General features: G+C 47.8%; 1 long non-coding RNA gene across 1 annotated transcript in view; it reads left to right on the top strand.

Moving 5' to 3' along the window:
* Positions 1 to 15,932, top strand: part of LOC118015853 — a 46,499-nt gene extending 30,567 nt beyond the window's left edge. The window contains exons 5-6 of the long non-coding RNA XR_004680711.1: positions 534 to 677; positions 15,894 to 15,932. This is a non-coding gene — a long non-coding RNA (uncharacterized LOC118015853). The remainder of the gene's footprint in view (positions 1 to 533; positions 678 to 15,893) is intronic.
* The last annotated feature ends 3,441 nt before the right edge of the window (positions 15,933 to 19,373 follow it).

The following is a 19,373-nucleotide window of genomic DNA, read 5'->3' as shown; positions in this document are numbered from 1 at the left end:
ATCTATCTATCTATCTATCTATCTATCTATCTATCTATCTATCTATCATCTATCTATCATCTATCTATCATCTATTATCTATCATCTATCCATCTTTATTATCTATCATCTATCTCTATTATCTATCTATCTATCATCTATCTATCTATCTATCTATCTATCATCTATCTATCATCTATCTATCTATCTTTATCTATCATCTATCTCTATTATCTATCATCTATCTATCTATCTATCTATCTATCTATCTATCTATCTATCTATCATCTGTCTCTGCTGGGGTGGGAGCCTTTGAATCCCTGCCAACTTGTCTCCTGCCTGGCCCTTGTCAGTGCCCAGAACCATGATGCTGGGAGCTGTATAATTTGGCAACATGTCTGCTGCCTCACAGGCTCTCCATGGATACTATAGGTTGCCCAAACTGCCCCTCACTCAGGTGCTGCATGTTTGTCTGATGGTCCTCAGGACAACCAGGCTGTTAGCTTCCCATACTTCTGTCCTCTCAAACTTCCCTCCCTTTCCCTCCTGTCTAGTCACGTCATGCCTGAGTTGGTCTGAACCAGGATCTGGGAGATGGGAAAAGCACCAACATTCACTCGGAGACAATTCTGCTGAGGGACTGCAACCTTGTTTCTGGAGTCGGACTGACGCTGCAATTTTCTTGCTGAGTGTCTTTGGTAAAGTTACTTATGTGTCTGTTTCCTTATCTATGAAATGGGGGGAAATAATACTACTTAACTCAGAGGGTCGTTGAGAAGATTAAATGAGCTAGTCCAGATGAAGTGAATAGATAATACATCTTAGCTGTAATAATAAAAACATGTATTCTTCGAATTCAAATCTGTCTCTAAAGCTTCTGCTTTCCCACTCAATCCCACACATTACAAAAGTATTCCTTGATGGAAAGCCAATCTGAGCAGATTAAGTTTGATTTTTCTTTTTATTCTCCTAAATTCACAGGGGATATTGGAGAAGGGTATTTTTAGGAGGCCTTACTGAGAAGCATAGCAGGTGGCCAGATGGTAATGACAGGAAGCATGGTCCCTTCCGTCTGTAAGAACAGCTGAGTGGCATTCAGGTGTGTAAAAAGATAAACTACATTTCTAGAGATATCCTACTAGGTCCTGGTAGAAGAGGAGGCACCGTGGAATCTTGCCAGAGAGTGTACAGTCTGGGAAGATTGCAAAACCAGACCCCTGTTCCCAGTCCTGTCCCCTAAGCAGTCCTTTCCCTGCATGGTGTGGACATGGTGTGGACATGGTGTGGACATGGTGCGGACATCTGGTTTACCATAGGCCTCTCTTTCAAGGCACTCCTCCAGAGGACGACGGTCAGGTCATACTCTGATGATGTTCTGTGACTTGTGTTCACAATGTCGACTCCTTCTCATAAACTGAACCACAGGCATTGCCAGAAAATCAAATTATGCCACTGGTGATGCTATCTCTGTGGGGAAGGAAATCCCCTTGGCTCCAGAGCTTCTCCTGGGGGTTTCATTTGTCTGCTTTTGTTTTATTTGATTTCTTTTTTTTTTTTTTTGAGAGGGTGAGGTGGCTAATAGGTGTTTTTCCATCTCTTAGCCACTCAGCATCCACTGCTTTTCTCAAGATCCTTTCTCAAATTTTTGTGGTATAGGAACTGTCCATCCTTGTATGTGTGGGTTTTGATTGGGAAATGATTTCCAGTGCTCTCCTTTTGGTAGGGAAGCCAGGGAGGGCCAGTCATTTCTCTCTCTACTCTTAGGAAAAACTCTGGGTGTTATGTGTGACTCCAGACAAACAGAAACTCCTTCCCTCAGACTTTAAATACTTAGTCTCTGACTGAGGGGGCACACATGGAGGTGGTTGGAGAACCTGCCCCCAAAGACTAAAAAAACTCAGGGGACCGGGTCTAAGTTGGGGTTCCCACAGCCTGCCCTCTCTCGGGGCTACTTTCTACTTTGATCCATTTACCCTAGAGTTTGTAAAGTTAATACCTTCACAGATCAGGTAAGTCCCTTAAATGTGTGAGGTGTTGGGGTCAAAGACTGGGGAGAAGGGTTGGGTCTGTGTGTAAAAGCCTGTCCTAAACAAAATGTTGTACATCCTGCATTTTTGAGTATAACTCGGCATCTGAGACGGCTAGTGTTCTTGTACTTGCTTGAAGCGTTCCATAAATAATGACATTCTATCACCCACACTGTATGTCTTAGAGTTCTTGTTCCCCAAAGGGCCTCCACATCCTTTGTCAGACTAGGGGACCTCATTTCGGGATCAGAAAAAATCTCCTAGCGGAGGTAGCAGAGGCCTTTGAGGGCAGGGCTCTGAGCTGGGGGTGGAGCTGTGCTCAGGCCACCTGGCCCAGGTCCCCTCTCCTTGGCTCTGTGCAGGACACCAATCTGTGCTTGCCAAATGGCGTGGGAAGCCTCTGTCACTGAGGCTGGGAAAGACATTGACCGACATGCCGAGTAACGGCGGTTTTCAAGAAGGAAGTTCACGTCTCCTCCGTGTAACAATGTGAGCACCAGCAGGCCCAGGCTGATTCAATGGCCCTACGGCACTGGGACCTGGCACTTTCTTTCTTGTTGCTCTGCCATCTTTAAAACGCACATCCCACCTTGGGACAAAGATAGCAGGTTTGGTTCCCAACACCAGGTGCATCTTTCCAGAAAGCAGGAGTGGAGAGAAGGCAAAGATGCTTCTTTTCTTTGAGGGCCTGAGCATGGCTTCACAGGGCCTTGGCCTCAATCCAAGCAGTTGGCCACAGCCAGCTGCCAGGAAGATTGGGAAAGATGGTTTTTAGCTGGGTGCCCAGAGAAGACATCTGCTTACAGAAGGGAGAATGGAGACTGGGGAGATAACCAGCAGTTTCTGCTCCAACACTCAAGTGCCTGCCCACCAGCACTTAATAACTCCTGCAAATTGCAGTTGCATTTGTAATTTAATCCTCCTACCCTCTGCTTGGAGCGAAACATCTAGGGCTGCCCTTTATGCTTTTCACGCAAAGGGAGGTTAAATGACTTGTCTAAGTTTCTATAGGAATCTTCAATGGTAGATCTTCAGGCACTAGGCAGGGAAGGGGAGGGGATCTTTTCTGCCTCTCTGTCTTGCCAGGGGAACTTCTTGGTCTCCACTGCTTATTCTCCTTTTCAACTGAGCTTGAGCAGAGACAATGAATCTCTCTTTTAAGTGAAGGTGCCCTGAGCAGAGGCCACTGTCTTTTTTTTTTTTAAATTTATTTATCTATTTTTAGAAATGGGGAAGGGCAGAAGGAGAGGGAGACAGAATCTCAAGCCGACTCCATGCTGAGTGCAGAGCCCAATGTGGGGCTCGATCTCATGACCTGAGCCGAAATCAAGAGTTGGACGCTTTAACCGAATGAGACACCAAACACCCGTGGACCACTGTCTTTAAGAGTGAATGCTAAGAGAAGCCAACCACTGCTCCCCGCTGCAATCCCCCCCTTCCCGGTATACCAGTGGCATCTAATCTTCCTGTTCTTACTTCCTGTCCTTGTTTGTCCAGGCCATACCAAGGTGGGCCAGGTGTGGCTATCTGAGAACTTCCCACAGGTTGGGCTGGGCACATGGCATTTTGTCTGAAGAATTGAAACTGAGTGACATTGGAGTTGATGGTGACTTGAAACAAGAGGTTACATAGAATTAGGGTCAGAGTTCCCATCATGACAAACCAAAACTGCAAGTAAGCCAAAGGTTTGGGGGCACAGATGAGCCCTAAGTATCTCCCCAAATTGGTATTCTCCAAGCTAGTGGAGTGCATGGTCAGAGAGAAGGTGGAGAGAGATGGAGAGACATTGTGGGTCATTCCTGTTCCCACCGCATGTGCCTTTATTGTCTGTTCGCCGACTCTCCTTTATTGTCTGTTCGCTGACTCTCCTTTATTGTCTGTTCTTGTGTGTCAGTCTGGTCAGTATAGTGCAGTAGCTGGGAGTGTCAGCTCTGCACTCAGAGAGCTCTCTGCCCCTAATACTGTGACTATGGGCAAGTAACTGACCAGGTCAAGCCTCAATTTGCTAATCTACAAATGGGGATTCTTCCAGTGTCTACTTCATAGGGCAGCTTGAGGGTAATGCAAGTGACAAGTGCTGAAGTTAGCTTAGAAAGGTATTTTCCTCCTTTACTGCCTCCCCCTCCCTCCCTCCCACCTTCCCTTCCCTCATCCCCTCCCTCCCTCCTTCCTTCCTCCCACCCAAAGATTCAGGACAAAGGGTAAGGCATCTGAGATGCCTGGCCCATCTCTTTCCTACAACTCCCTTTGACTCCATTCTCTTTTGAGGTATGAGCTCTTTCAGTGAGTTAATTAATGGAGTGATTTGTTTAACTTGATTAAGTTCCTCCCAGAGCCCCTAGCCCACTTCACTTCCTTTTGTGGGTGGGGAAACTGAGGCCCCGGGAGTTAAGCCAGCTGCCCAGTTGAGTGGGAGCAGTGTGGGTGTGCATACCCCTCCACCCTTGTGGGATGCTCCCTCCCCTTCCTTTTCCTCCATCAGGGAAAACCTGGGCATGGTGTGCTTGAGAAGCTTTCCAGAAGGCTGCACTGATGAATTTCTATGCCTTCTCACATGAGGAGCTGGGACCTTCTGACCTCAATATGCAAAGAGAGGCTAAACGTGCAAATCGGCAGCACTGGGATTCACAGAAATAGCTCAGCCAAGCTGCTCCTCCTCCCCTGTCCCCCAGCCTCCTTTCCCTCATCTTCTGGGTCCTCCATTCCAGGCCTGCCTTACCTGCCTCTCTCCTCCCACCCTTTCCCTCATTTGTTCTCCTTTCTTTTCCCTCCCATGTGCCCAGCCTCCCTTTCTGCACTTCCTTCCCACCTTCTTGCCTTCCCTGCCTTCCTGACCAGGCTGTAGATGGACAGACAGGCTGCACCCCTCACCACGCATCCACAGACTGGAACGACAAGGGGCTTATTAGGGAATTATTTCAAGGTTTTCCAAAGCCCTGCGGATCCTTGGGTGCTTGGGTAGAAGGTGTAGGGATGGAGGGAGGCCAAAGACACAGTGGCCATGCTGTGGGTTCTGGACCCACACTGCCAGGATTCAAACCCCAGCCCTGCCTGGGGCAAGTAACCCCGCCCCTCTGGGTCTCGGCTCCTTCATGTGGAGAAAGTCAACAATGCCTTCTATCTTACTGGGCTGCTAGGAGGGCTGCACGAGTTCACGCAGATACCTAGCTTGGAGAAATCCAGCCACGATCACTAGCTTTGAGTCCTGAAAACCATGTGAGGTACCAAGGCAACTCCTGGGCATAAGTGGGCCAGTGGATGTGAGACCATCTGGGAAAGGCCCCATGACTGAGTACAACAGGTGACAGGTGGGGTGGCCCAGTGGGGTAAGCATACGCTCAGACCTGCCTTGGAGTCCCGGCTCTGTCTTTTTGTAGCTGTGTGACCCAGGTCCTGTGGAAGGATATTTCTAGGTCTCAGAACTCACACCTGTACCCTGCAGATGCAGAAGCCCTGGTTTTGTGACTCAGGCTTGTGACTTCTCTGTGAAAATGAACGCATGGGGCTTTGCACAGAGCTTGGTGGATATTCTGATGTAATAACTACGATCGCTAACGTCCGTTGCCCACTAACCGTGCATTAGGGATGGTGTCGAGTGCTTTGTGTGGATTAGCTAATGATATGCTCACAATAATCCTATGAGCAGCTGCTACGACCGCCCTCACGCCCATTTTACATATGAGGCTTACAGTAGTTAAGGAACTTGTCCAAAGTTGCACAGTGAGGAGGTAGGATAGCCAGGACTTGGACTCAGGGCTTTGGCCTCCAGGGCCCACCAACGTGACATGGCATTGTACTGCCTCTGAGCTCGAACACACGATGGGCTCCTCTTAATGTCAGAAGAAGAACTGCTGACTTGCTGCTGAGGTCAGAGCTGGAGAGATGACTCCCAGCAGGAGAAACCAGGGATGCCTTCCTGGAGGCAGTGACACCAGACCAGCCTACAAGGATGAGTAGGGTTTGGCACAGGGAGATACGGCCAGGGATAGCCTCCCTCCCAGGCCAAGAGGACAGCTTGTGCAAAGGCACAGAAGTAGGGAAGTGCCAGCAATGTTCTTCCTCCAGAGTCACTGGACTACATGGGAGCCGGGGCTGCCAACACACATTTTTCGTGTCCAAATCCAACAACTGCCAAAGAAGAGGGCCTGATGGACACTTGTAAAAGGGCAGTGGATGGGACCGGCAGTCAGGGGCCCCAGTGGGAGTGTTTCTAAATCAGGGTTTCTCCATCTCGGCACCACGGACATTCTGGGTCAGAGGAGTTTTGTGGCAGGGGTCTGTGCTGTGCATTGTAGGAGGATGAGCTGCCTTCTCACCACCCCTCCTCTGGAGCTGGGACGGCCAGCAACGCCTCCTGACATCGCCAGATGTTCCCTGAGGGGCAAGATCGCCCTGGTTAACAACTGCCATCCTAAGTGTAGGTGGGGGCAGAGTGTGGAGCATGGGCGGGGCGGGGGGCAGCGGGGCAGGACACTGGGGGCCTCATACCAGCGAGTTCGTGCTGTGTGATTCAGGACAAAGCATTTCCCCTTTCTGGGTGTCTGAAAAGTAAGGTGGGCCGATGGGCCCCAGAGGTGTGATCAGCAGCTCCAGCTGCCTGTTGCAGCTTCACTATGCGGCTTGGTGGCATCTGTGCCTTCTCTGAGCCTCTTGTCCCCACCGGGCAAGCTGGCAGCAGTCGGTTCTCTGTCCTGCTCGGGGCCGGGCTCGCCGCTGCCTCCCAGAGCAGGTGTGTGAAGGGCTCTTGCCGTCACTTTGCACAGCAACACCCGGGTGACATCCCTAATTATAGTCAGGAAGAGCGGGGCTCAGGAGGTGGATACGGCTCGGGAGGTGGGGACAAAGTGTTCTCGGGTGTGAGAACATGATTAGCACCGGAAAGCGGGCCAAGTGGGGCTGCTGACGTCATTTCCTGAGGTCCTAATGGAAGAAGGTGGACCCTCCCATTGCTTTTAGAGGAAACTCTTTTCTCGCCTTCACCTTTTGTCCTGGGAACCTGGCAAATGTTCCAGGTGAGGGGAAGGTCATCATGGACTTCATTTGGCTTTGGAATTTAGAATCATGGCAGACAGTTGCGGGGTGGGGGTGCTGAGAGTTTCCTCCCCTATTATTGGGAGCTGCTTCACTGTGCGGAAAAGGTGGGGGACCCCCCTGTAGGCCAACTGGGGGCAGACTTTGTGAGCTCAGGCCGTAGGTCTCAGCTCCAGCCCCTGTGGGATGTCAGCACTGAGAGCCTCTACCCGACAGGACTGCTGGGGTGACCCAGGCTCACGGCAGGTACAGCTGCGGGACTTCATGCAGGGGCCCCCTCATGCCTGCAGCGGGGAAACCGGAGTAGCCAGGCTTTGTCATGCGCTGTTCTTGGCCTCCAGTGATCCTGGGAGGGAGGTGTTCTCAAGCCTGGTGTCACAGATGAAGCTCAGGGAGGTTGGAGCCATTTGCCCAACATCTCTTGGTATGAGGCAGAGAAATGGTTTAAGCTCCGGAGGAGGATTCCAAGGCGCCCATCCTGGTTTGTGTGGAAAGACTCAGAAACTCCCCGTTCTGGACTCTGAGGGTGGGCCCCTTGCTCCCTCAGCCTGTCCCTGTCTGGGAGTCTGGAACACAACTTCTGAGTCTGCTGTTTCCTGTAGGACTCTTATCAAGAAGACAAAAAAGAAGTCATGTGGGTGAGGGATGAGCAGATAAGGGGGCAGTGATGGAGAGAGGGACATTTGATAAGGGGCTGGGGGACCCAGAGGGGCAGGCAGGCTGGGGGACAAGGGGGAGATAAGGGGATTGGGGAGATGAAAGGGGACACATTCTGGGAGCCCGTGATAGAGGGGATGGGCAGATAAGGGGCAGGGTGAGGGTGGCCCATGGGGAATGGGGCGTGGACATTAAGGGGAGAAGGAGGAGATAAGAGGCCAGAGAGGGGTAGAGGAGGCACACTCAGAGGCGGGCTTGTGCTGGTGTGGTTCTGGTGCTGATGGGTGGCCTGTGTGCAGGCTCCCGCCTGATCTCTTTCTCTTCATTCTCCAATGGAGCCCTGGCTTTTCCCAGCGCATGATTCTCTCATTAATCTGTGGGATACAGATATCATGGTGGAGGAGGTGGGGCTGCAAGAGGCCTGGCTGGGTCCTTCCTTAGTGAAGGCTCTGGAGAGACTTCCTCCTGCCCCCTCTATCCACGGGAGAGTTCCCCCCGACTCAGAACTAACTTCCCTCCCTCTCTCCCTTCCTTCCTTCGCTGCTTCCTCCTTCCCTCCCTCCCTCCCTCCTTCCTTCCTTCCTTTGCTCCCTCCCTTCCTCCCTTCCTTCGCTCCTTCCTCCTTCCCTCCTTTCCTTCCTCCTTCCCTCCCTCCCTTCCTTCCTCCCTCCTTCCTTCCCTCCTTCCCTTCCCTCCTTCCTTCCTTCCTCCCTTCTTCCCTCCCTTCCATCCTTCCTTCCTTCCTCCCTTCTTCCCTCCCTTCTATCCTTCCTTCCTCCCTCCCTCCCTCCCTTCCATCCTTCCATCCTTCCTTCCTCCCTCCCTCCCTTCGTTCGTTCGTTCGTTCCTTCCTCCCTCCCTCCCTTCCTTCCATCCTTCCTTCCTCCCTCCCTCTCTCCCTTCCTCCCTCCCTTCCTTCCTCCCTCCCTCCCTCCCTTCCATCCTTCCTTCCTTCCTTCCTCCCTCCCTCCCTCCCTCCCTTCCATCCTTCCTTCCTTCCTTCCTCCCTCCCTCCCACCTTCCCTCCCTCCCTTCCATCCTTCCATCCTTCCTTCCTCCCTCCCTCCCTTCCTTCCTTCCCTCCCTCCCTTCTATCCTTCTTTCCTTCTATCCTTCTATCCTTCTTTCCTTCCTCCCTCCCGTCTTCCCTTCCCTCCCTCCCTTCCATCCTTCCTCCCTCCCTTCCTCCCTTCCTTCCTTCCTTTCTTCCTTCCTCCCTCCCGTCTTCCCTTCCCCCCCCTCCCTTCCATTCTTCTCACTTCCTCCACTCAGCACTCACACTGCTAAATTCTGGTCCAAGTCCTGGGGACACAGTAAAGGTTGCTGTACATTCTGGCAGGTAGAGACTGAATATTAACAATCAAATGGACAAATAAGGAGGCCTAACTGTCATGAAGAAAATTGAATTGTGTCAGGGGACAAGGTTGGCTTGGAACTGGTTATGCTGGGTTGGCTGGTCAGAGCAGATGTTTTTTGAAGGTGACCTGGGAGCTGGGACCTAATAATGAGAAGGAAGGTGCCCTGAGAGCCTGTGAGAGAGAGCCCTGTAGGAAGAAGGGACAGCAAACTCACAGGCCCTGAGGTGGGAGTGTGCTTGTCTTGTGAGGCTGGAGAGGTGGAGAGGCCAGAGTGTGCAGAACTCAGAGTCCAAATTCTATTCCAAGTATAAGGAAAAAGCCTGTTGGAACATCCTTGTGACCTTGGGAAAATCCATTCCCCTCTCTGGGCTTCTGTGCTGTTTGTGAACTAGGAGAAGGAGACTCAGGAATCCCCAAGGTGCACAGACATTTGAGCAGAGTCAATGAGGGGTACCTGTGAGACTCGGACCCCCCTTTCACTCTGGATTTTACCATGCATGGCAGCACCCAGGTGCGTGAGTTCAAATCTTGACCTCACCATTTAATTTGTGTGTGACTTTCAGCAAGTGGCTTAACTTCCCTGAACTTCTAATGTCCTCATTTGTAAAACTGGAAAAATAATAGGACTCACCTTATGAGGCTGTTATTGGGGAGGCAATGGGATAATCATGTAAAGGATTTAACTCAGCTTCTGATGCACCATACAATATTATCACTGGTGCCAAGGACACCCTAATCCTGACCTTGAGGTTAGACCCATCTCCTGAGCATTGACCCAAATGTCCAGCTACTGATGGATCATTTCTTCCTGGAAACTGATGTTACGTTGGCACATTCAGCTAAATGTGATCAAAATCACTCACCATCCCCCTCACTCCCCATTTTCTCCCTTGTCCTGTTTTCTCCTCATGGGTCCCTTATCTCGGTTCATGGCACCGTGAGTCTCGCAGACACTCATGCTCAATCTCAGTTATCTTGGCCTTCTTTCCCCACATCCAATCAATCGTCAAACCCTATCTCTCGGACTCTCATCCTTCCCCTCATTTTCATTCCTAATGTTTCCCTTCAGGCTTTCCTTCCCCTCACCTAGACTATAGGATAATCTCAGAACTGGGTCCCTGCTTTGTTTCTTCCTCCCTGTCCCCATTTCTGCCATCCATCACCACCGCTTTTCAAACACTGTCGCCAGTGTGACCTTAATGTATATCTCCATGCAGGTCACTTCTCTGCTTAAAAGTCTCTGTATCTCCCCATCCACTCAAGGCCCCAGGAGAAAACCTATGGCCCCAGGCTGCCTTCCAAATCTTTCCTGATTTGATTCAAACCTACTCTTCCAGGGCGTTTCCATCGTCCTCCCCTAACACACATTATACCTTAATAGCACCTGTTTGCTCAACCATCTTTGAGCGCAGCTCACTTCTAGAGAAACTCAGTTTAAGTTTCCCCTCTTTGCTGAGAATCTACCCACACTCTGGTGATGTTCTTTCAAGTTCATCCATGCTTACAATTTGAATCAGAACCTCACTACTCTGTGGAGCCTCCTCACGGGTCCACGCCCTGCTGCCCTGCCAGGTTCTGGCTCTCTTTCCCCCATGCTTTCTATTACTTTTCCAAAAAACCCCTGCAGTTCTCTTGAATTCTTATGTTTCCATTCTTCTCCCCTTCTAGGCTTGTGAATTCCCCAAAGATGGGAACTCTGTCTTGGTCATCTTTATATTGTTGCCTAGATGTAGCAAATGGTTAAAGAAGTCTGCTAAGTCTCTCAATGTACTATAGCTAAAACGGGATTCCTGATTCTACCCCTCCACCCGACCTCTCTGTCATTACCCTGAGCGATTCTGTTCTTTCTCCAGTCTTCCTCTTTTTGGTAGATGGCACTACCATCCACCCAGTTGCTCAAGCTCCGTACTTAAGTCTTATCCTTGATTTTTCTCCTTCTCTTCCCCCAGCCTAATCTAGTCCATCACCAAGTTAGCTCTATCTCCAAAATCCATTCAAATTTGTACACTTCCCTTCACCTACCCTGCCCCCTCTCTTCCCTAGACAGCTGCAATGAGTCGCAAGTGATCTCCTTGCATCTGTTCTTGCTGCCTCGCACTCTATTCTCCTCACTGAGATGACAGTGTTATTTAAAAAGGTACATCACATTATATCACTAACTGACTTGAAACCCTTTGATGGTTTCCTATCATGTGGAGTAATACATAGACATCTTATTCTGGTTTACAGAGCCTAGCACACTTACCTTTTCTAATCACATATCACACTACTTTCCCTGGTGCCCATATCACATCTCCAGCCACAGTGACCTTTTATCCAATATACTAAGCTTGTTCCTGCCGCAGGGCCTTTGCACTGTTAGCTCTACCCACACTACTATTTTTCCTGATCTTCATGTCTCATATTACAACTTCAATTTTAACTTAAATATTACTTCTTTAATCTGAATTACCTACCCAATCATTCTATCATACTGCTCTACTTCTGCATTGTACTTATCACTATCTAATTATTATTATTATGTTTTATTCTGGTTGTTTCCATTCTGCTAGAAATAAACTCTATGAGATTAGGGGCTTTAGTCTTAGTTATCACTGTATCCCTAGAGCCTAAGGATATAGTGCTTTGCACATGATAAGAATTTATTGAACAAATAGGAATAATAATGAATTGTGTATCTATTACCACCTGCTATACAGTGGGGAAAAAATGGGGATAATAATATTGATCTCATAGGGCTTTGTGAGGATTAGAGATGATTCATGTAGAGTGTTTGGAATGCTATACTTTTTATTATCACTTTTTTGACCAATGTCTAAGGCTGAGCAGGCCTGGAATGCAGGTCTCACTGCCTTTAATACCTGGACTCCTCCCACTCTGTGGAAAAATTGGTAATACTCTGATCTATTTCGTCTGATATTAATATAGTCACAGAAGATTTTGTTATATTTAGTGTTTGCATTGTATCTTTTTCATCTGTTTTTTTTTTTTTTTTAAGATTTTATTTATTTATTTGTCAGAGAGAGAGACAGAACACAAGCAGGGTGAGAGGCAGGCAGAGGGAGAAGCAGGCTCCCTGCTGAGCAAGGAGCCCGATGTGGGACTCGATCCCAGGACCCTGGGATCATGACCTGAGCCGAAGGCAGCTGCTTAACCAACTGAGCCACCCAGGCGTCCCTCATCTGTTTCTTTTAAAACTATATGTGCTTGTATTTCAAGTACACATCTTATAGTCAGCATATAGCTGGATTTTGCTATTTTGCTGATCTGTCAATATTTACTTCTTAACTGGCAGGCAGTTTTTGGTTGATTTTTTTAAAAGCTATATTTTTAAAGTAATTTTATTAGTGGCTAATTAAAGATTAATACTAACTTAATTTTGGGAAAATAGAAAACATTTTTCTCCAGTATAACTCCACAAACTTCTCCTCCTTTGTGCTATTTCCATATATATGACATTTATATATGTTGTAATCCAACATTTCAATGTGTCATAATTACTGCTCCACATAATCTTATGTCTTTTAAAGAAGTTAAAAGAAAAAAAAGAGAAAAATAGATGTATACTGTCTTTTGTATTTGCCCGATATTTAGTTTTTGGTACTTTTTTTTTTTTTAATTATTGTTGCTATTAATTTTGTGGATTTTTTAAAAAAAAGATTTCATTTATTTATTTGTCAGAGAGAGAGTGAGAGAGAGCGAGAGAGAGACAAATGAGGTGATTTTTCTGGCTTGAGAGGGGTCAGGAAAGGCTTCATGGTGTTGGTGCCATTTGAGTTAGATCAGAAATGGAACAGAGGAGAGGTCTTTTGAAAATGGCTCTTCTGGGTGGAGAGAACAGGTGGACAGATACAGACAAGGGCCTGGGTGGGGAATAGAAGCTGGCTTGAGCATTTTGTGTGTGAGGCAGAGCATGGATAAGAAACTGGTACAGCAGGCTGAGACCAGGTGGCAGTGGTAAGTGCCAGTCCCAGGAAATGAACAAGGACTGAGGACTTTCGTGAGATTTCTTTTTGTCATGGGTCTGTTGTAAGATTCAAAGGACTGGATTCATAGAATAGAGGTACTTCCCAGAGGAAAACCTCTTATACTGAGAGCAAAGCTTGATAAATTTGTAGAAACTCCCCTACCTTTCCTCCTACTTGTGTTATTTGGATCCATTTCTTTCATCTGTCTCAGTTCACTGTTCTACAGTGTCTGGGCTGAGGCTGACCATGGGCCCACACTGCCTCCCTGTGCTGAGTTTGTGCATAGCACTCAGTGAAGCCGCTCCCCAAGGCTGCAGAGGACGTGAGCTCGGGGGTCAGTCCTGGTCCAGAGACTCACCACTGTCATTCACTCAGCTTTTCAGATGGGCAGTCTGGCTTCATTAGCAAGGATGTCAGGATGGGCACTCATGTTCCTTTCACACAGAGTCACATGGAGGGGAGAGGAGAGGATCTATCTTGAGGACGGACCTCTACTTGCCTCCTGGGCTTTAGGCAAGGGACAGAGACCTCGGCCTGCTCCTGTTGGCATCCTGACCTCGTGGCATGGTGCGCCTTAAGTTATGGTTACTTTTTTGACCAAGGGTAGTGATATTTTTTCTACCTTTTTTGTCTTCACATTCCTTTCTAATTGTAATGAGAATTTCTGAATTAGTTTCTCGGTCTTTGGGAGGACTTCCTATGAGCAGAGCAGGACAACAAAGAAAGGTCAAAACCATCCCTAGCACATAGGGGATGTATCCTCACTCCAACACATAACGTTCCATGTCTTCACCTGGACTTCAAGGCCCATCAAGATCTGGCTGTACTTTTCTTTCTGGCCTCAACCCTGACACATCCCCTCTATGCATCACATGCTTCAATCAGAAAGCACCCCAAATCTCTGCCTGGAATACTCTTTGTCCAATCTTTTTTCTGGCCCACGCCCTCCTTCTAGAGACCTCCTGCATACCCATCCAGACTCAGACCAAATACACCACCTCTGCAAGTGTTTCCTGAGCCTGAAGTCAGCCATCTTCCCTGGAATCCAGTGATTCATACATATCTCATCTCAATCTCCTTGCCTATGATGGTGGGCTGGCATATTGAAGGCTCTCAGGGAATGTTTGTGGGTGAGTGCATACACTGTCCCACACCCATGATGTGGGAAGTGGTTAAAAAGGTGGATAGATAGTGACTTGACAAAGCGAAAGTTTAGAGAGAAGGAAGCGGCAAAAGAGCAGGTTCATGAAGAGGTCTTAAATCCCTAGTGTGCCCCTGCCCTCCCAACACCAAGGAAGAGAGAGAGCCACTCCTTTCCCTCTGGTTGTCATCCTGGGTTTCCTGCCTAGCTCCAGGCCCTCCATGTCAAGTTCACACCTGTAACTTCACTAACTCTGCCCACCTCCAACCTGGGCTTGACTTTGGCAGCCAAGTGCCCTGGATCAGGGTGAGAGCCCCTTGACTATGTTTTCACTGAGGTCCAAAGACCAGGTTCAAATCTGGGATCCACAATTTACTGGCATGGGGTCTTAGGCAAATCTCTCTACTTCTTGGGGCCTCGGGTTCCTGAATTGTGAAATCAACGTGGAGGCAGGTTGATAAAAACGTGGAGGCAGGTATGATAAAAAATCATACCTGACAATGGATATGAAAATGCCTCCTGGAAATGCTGGAGATAATTATTATGATGGTAACTGATAAGAAGAAATGCATGGAATTTTGCTCTTCCCTGCATTCTTTCCTGAAAGCTGAAGCCAAAAGAAAGTCAGAATCTAAGGATGGACAAATATCACAGCCAACGTGCTGAGTCATTCTGAAGAAATGAAGCAAAATCTTTGGAGCTTTTTATCCGCTCTTAACAGGAAACAGAGTGAATTAGACTCTGACTCTGTGGGACTCCTGCACTTCATGCATCCCTAAAAGCAGGGCAGCCTAATGATATAGAGTATGGGTTTGGAGTCACATGACCTGGATTCAAATCCCATCTCTGCCAACTGGGTAGACTTGCTTAAGCAAAACTTGCTTCGTCTCTTTGTGCCTCAATGTCTTTGAAGTAATATAATGGTACTTATCTGTTCTGTTTGTTGCAACGAGATGCCATGACCCCGCAAAGCCATCCGAAGAGTGGCTGGCCCACAGTAAACGTCAGCTTTGAGCATTTCCTCTGTTAGCCTCCTGCCCATGGGGGTTTGACAGTTTTGCTTTTGCTCTCGTCTTGAATAAAATAATGAAGCTCAATAATGACCAGGCAGAGGGCAAAGAAAAACATTTAATGAAAGATTGGCTACTAAGGGACGATAGAAAGGATCTTATCAACTCTCTAGTCCAATTCCTTCATCTTAAAAATGAAGCCCAGGGTGGAAATATTTTCCCTGAGATTACATAACAAATTTAGTTCACTTTATTGGCTTGTTTCCCATGCTGATTATACTCCTTGCATTATCCACATTTCTGTGGATCAGTGGATGAATAAGAAGTAGCTCTTGCCTCTGCAAGCTATTTTCCAATGTGTGTGACATGCAAAATAAGGTTATCATGGTCACAATTTAACCCCCAAAATGCTGGATTAAATGAAATGAAACAGATTTTTTTTTTCTTTTTTTTCTGTGCTCTCTCCAGGAGGGACTTGCCCACGGGCAGTGTAGGACAGAAGTCTTTTTTTCCCTAGGAGTCCATCTTGTGGGATTTGTGCTCTATGGCATGTCCCGTAGAAAATTTGACATTAGCTAGAAGTTCACAGAGTACTGGGGCAGGGTGATACGTGGAGACAGATTTATGAGAATGTCACTGGTGATGAGGCAGACATGGGATGTGCTCGGGGGGACCTACCTTGAGGACAGAAAACTCTTCCCTCTGCCTTGTGCTTTATGTAGATGAAATCTCCTTCTAAGGACCACTCGAGCAGTATTAATCAATGCCTAAGAACACATTGTTTATGAAAAACAGTCTTGTAACCAAGGTGTTGAAGAAAGAAGAGACAAGAGAAAGACAACCAGACTGAGGCAATGACAAAGACAGAACAGGATGCCTGCTACCACTGACGTAATGTCTGCTGTGTGCCCAGCCTCCTATTAAGGAATTCAATTCTCCTATCAACGCTTTGAGGTAAGGACTATTCATACCCCCATTTTACAGATGAGGAAATGGACACAGGTGTTTCAGTGACTTGTCCAAATTCGACTGGCAAGCAGTTAGAGGAGCTGATGTTTGGATCTAAGAAACTGGCTCCAGTCTGGGGTTGGCATCTAGACAGGAATAGGGGCTACCAAGATGTAGGACAAGTTATGAGGGAGTTGTGCCTGTGTAGTATTCTGATCTGCCATGTGGTCCCTAGCATTGGGATGGAGGGGCTCAGCTTGGGGTGGGCAGTCCCTCCTGCTCGTGTCTATCTTCCTTTACTCTAGGGATTTTCTCAGATACCACCTTCTCCATGTTTACTGCCTTTTCTATGCTCAGGATTTTGTTTACACTTGCCTGTGGTGCTTCCCATGTTGTACCTTGTTTCCACGTTATTGGAATAGATCTATGGATGCCCTCTAATAAGTCATACTTGCTGGAAGGCAGAGACAAGTTCTTACTCTTGTCCTAAAATTGACAGCCTCAGGACTTTGCCCAGTTGTTACTATTAAATGAATAAATGAATTTAATTCAGAACCACTGAGTAACACTTAAAAACCTCTCCAGAAGTGGAAATACCATATGTGGAAGTCATTTAGTGCTGTCCACAAACATTTCCATGGTCCCACTTTCCAGGCACATGATAAATACTGTTCTTTTACCTTCTATGACACTGGATATGGCTATGTAATCTGCTTTGGAAAATTAAATGAGCAGAAAGGATATGAATGTTACTTCTGGGGAATAGATTTAAAAGTCGGTGTACCGGGCGCCTGGGTGGCTCAGTCGGTTGAGCGACTGCCTTCGGCTCAGGTCGTGATCCTGGAGTCCCGGGATCGAGTCCCGCATCGGGCTCCCTGCTCAGCAGGGGGGTCTGCTTCTCCCTCTGACCCTCCTCCCTCTCATGCTCTCTGTCTCAAATAAATAAATAAAAAAAACTTAAAAAAAAAAAAAGTCGGTGTACCTACACCTGAAACTAATGTAACGCTGTGTGTCAATTATACTTCAATTAAAAAAAAAGCCAGTGTGTCCTCCATCATATTCTTTCTCGGTCATGATGATGGCAGCATTTCAGGTGGTGGCTGCTCCACCAGCCAGAGTCCCAGAGTGGCTTGAAGCAACAGTCCCAGAGGACCCACAAAGGACTTGTAGCACAGTTGAGCAGTGAATCTTTGTGATTTTAAGCTGTGGGGATTTTAACACTGTTTGTTTTTGCAGCATAACCTCGCTCATCCTGACTGATGCACCACAGAAGATCTTCTGGAAGACAGTTTTGAAGATGAACATCACTCTGGCCAAAGAGAGAGAACAGAGAGGAAATAGGAAGCTTGAATTAGAGGCAAAGCTCTGTTATCAGTTCAGAATCCAGTCTTAAGAATAGCAGAGGGGTTGGGCGCCTGGGTGGCTCAGATGGTTAAGCGTCTGCCTTCGGCTCAGGTCATGATCCCAGGGTCCTGGGATCGAGTCCCACATCGGGCTCCCGGCTCAGCGGGGAGCCTGCTTCTCCCTCTGACCCTCTCCCCTCTCATGCTGTTTCTCTGTCGCTCGCTCTCTAAAAAATAAATAAATAAAATCTTAAAAAAAAAAAAAAAGAATAGCAGAGGGGTTGAAAGGGAGCCATATGTGTTGAGAGCCAGAGAGATGCTGACCAGAACTGGAAGGGCCATTTGGTCCACAAGCCATAGCTAGGGAGGTGGTGAGGAGCGGGGCTTGTGGATGACATGTGAAGGTCTGGGTGGATGGTGGGGTGCCTAGGTCACGTGCGGCCCATCTTCAGTTCTGCTCATACAGTGTTTTGAAAATTTTCAATAATTGCTATTATTTAAAAGTCCAGATTACTGACCTCTCTGGAAAAATCAGAAAATCTGGGCAATGTGGTATGCATTACGCAGTGTGTTAGACATAGTGTACATGCTCTAGGTCCCTACTGCTCATTTGTTTCTCTACTTGCCCGATTTCTGGAGGCACTGGAATTGGAGACCCCCATATGATCTACAAATACAGATCTACGTATATAGATTTCTACATCTACATATGTGATCTACATATATAGACACCTAATCTCAACCTACATTATGTCTATTAAATGTTATTAGAGGCAAAGCAGTGCACTCCCCTCCTCCAGATTTTGATAGCAGTTGCTCTTCCCAGCACTAATATAGGATTGTCTTAGGGTTTCAGGGCTGAGAGAACAAAGATGTGCAAGACGCTGACATAGCTTGCTGTGCACAAGAGAAGATGATTCTGGGTCGAGACTCAAGATAGGGGCATCGAAACCAGGAGCTTTTAAAAGTAAAAATAGCCTTGGGCCGACAAGATTGGGAAACTGTGGATTCTGGCTCTGTTTGCAAATTAGTCATGCCCATTTTCCCTTTCTGTAAACAGGCTAGATTGAGGGAAGATAAAGATGAAGGCTTTTTTTTTTTTTTTTTCCAAGAGAAAGTGAAAAGTGGGCAGAGAGGACTGCTGGGAGGTCTGAGCTTGGAGACAGTGATATAAAGGCTTCAGAGCAACTCTTTGGTGAGATGGTTTCGGCTCAGCAGATGAAAGAAGATGTGGAACAAACACAGGGAGAACAAAGGCAGTAGAGGAAACCCAGGCAGGATCAGGAGATAAGTCAGGGGAAGAGGACAAAGGGAGCTAAATTTAAACAGGAGGGAAGAGATGCCTCAGCGGGGCCAGGAGCAATCTATAAATACCTTGAAGGCAACAAGCTCTGGAGAGAAAGGAAGGCTTATTCACTGTCTCCCCAGATGTAGGACAGAGTAGGGGCCAGCAGCAAGCTGAGAAGGCGTCAGGCTGCTGGACCCAGGGGAACAAGGCAAAGTCTGTGCTGTGGTAGGAACTGGGCAGTGAGTGGGACTGGCTCCCAGATGGCTGCTCAAAGTGGGACCGCCTCCACGTCCCCACAACCCCACACCCCTCCCCTCCTCATGGGGGCTGCCTGGCTCTGGGTGCCTCAGAACCCACCAGCCCCCAGCATCTCTGCTGACCAGGAAAGAGTCCCCTTGGTGGAAAGAGATCCCCTTGGTTCTGGGTGCTAAGATCGACTGGTGGCCTTCCAAGTCACTTTCCTTCTTTAACTCCTGTCCTTCCTCTCTATAAAATGGGGATAATTGCTAGTAGCCTCATAGAGATAGTCTGAGGATCAAGTGAGCCTTTGTATGTTATGACAATGGAAGAAGTTTGCTCTGCCCGGTTGCCACTGGCCTTCATGTTCCCAGACCCCATGGTTG

The sequence above is a fragment of the Mirounga leonina genome, unplaced genomic scaffold (assembly GCF_011800145.1).
Source record: "Mirounga leonina isolate KUSES-001 unplaced genomic scaffold, KU_Mleo_1.0 Mir_166, whole genome shotgun sequence".
Taxonomy (NCBI): Eukaryota; Metazoa; Chordata; class Mammalia; order Carnivora; family Phocidae; genus Mirounga; species Mirounga leonina.
Note: the sequence above shows the minus strand (reverse complement) of the source record. Positions and strands in the feature narration are given on the sequence as shown.